Genomic DNA, 1,041 nt, shown 5'->3' with positions numbered 1-1,041 from the left:
TGAATTTTAAATAGGGAATAATTTTTAAAAATTTTCAAAGATTTTAAATATGACACAGCTATTAATATATTTGCTTTTAATTGGTTTTATAGGGGAAATGTTTTTTTTTGTGTTGTTTTTTAACATGCTGTGAGCCGCCCTGAGTCCCTCTGGGGAGAAGGGCGGCATAGAAGTTTAAATATAAATAAAATAAATAAATTAAGAGGCAATCCCCCCTCCCCACTCACACAGCCTGTTCCTCCCCGTCTTTTAAATATAATTTTATCTTGATTGGGAATTCCATTTTGATTGCTATAGAAATATTTATCTGTTAGGATTATAATGTTTTAATGGCTGTAAGCTGCCTAGAGTCATTTTATCATGAGATGGTGGCCAATAAATTTAATAAATAAATATATGTTTCGGTATTATACCTAATTTTTAAAAATGTGATTTTATTTTGAAGGAGATCCCTACAATTCTCTGAAACATGCTATGTGTGTCTTTCCCGTCTCGGGGCATTTCCAGCATTTATTCCTGTTGGACTTGTGCAATTTGATGATGGAAACTGATCCCAACCAGGAAGGATTTATGTTTTTCCATCTTTCAGGATCCCTTTTAATTTCTTGCTGCAATTTGCTTTGGAAATGACTTAAAACAAATAATATTTTTAGGAGTAAAAAGGGCTCTTGGCCTGAACTAACCCACTTGGTCTCCTGTTCTGGCCCCTCCTGTTTCTCCCCCATGTCCCTCCTCCCCTCCAGCCAAGCCCACTGTCTCCATCTCTTCCACCAAGCTGGATCCCGCTTCCCCCCACACCATCCTCCTCTGCACCGCGAGGAGCTTCTACCCCGTGGAGATCGAGGTCCGGTGGCTGAAGAACGGGCGGCCGGAAGAGGAGGGCGTGGCCTTCGGGGAGGAGCTCCAGAACGGAGACTGGACCTACCAGCTCCAGGTGATGCTGGAGACCCAGCCCCAGCGGGGGGACGTCTACACCTGCCAGGTGGGGCACGCCAGCCTGGAGGCCCCCATCACCGTCCAGTGGGGTGAGCCCCTCCCCTC

The sequence above is a fragment of the Protobothrops mucrosquamatus genome, unplaced genomic scaffold, assembly GCF_001527695.2.
Source record: "Protobothrops mucrosquamatus isolate PMUCROS unplaced genomic scaffold, P.Mucros_1.0 scaffold8954, whole genome shotgun sequence".
In the NCBI taxonomy this organism is placed as follows: Eukaryota; Metazoa; Chordata; class Lepidosauria; order Squamata; family Viperidae; genus Protobothrops; species Protobothrops mucrosquamatus.
The sequence above is the reverse complement of the archived record's forward strand: the minus strand, read 5'-3'. Positions refer to the sequence as shown.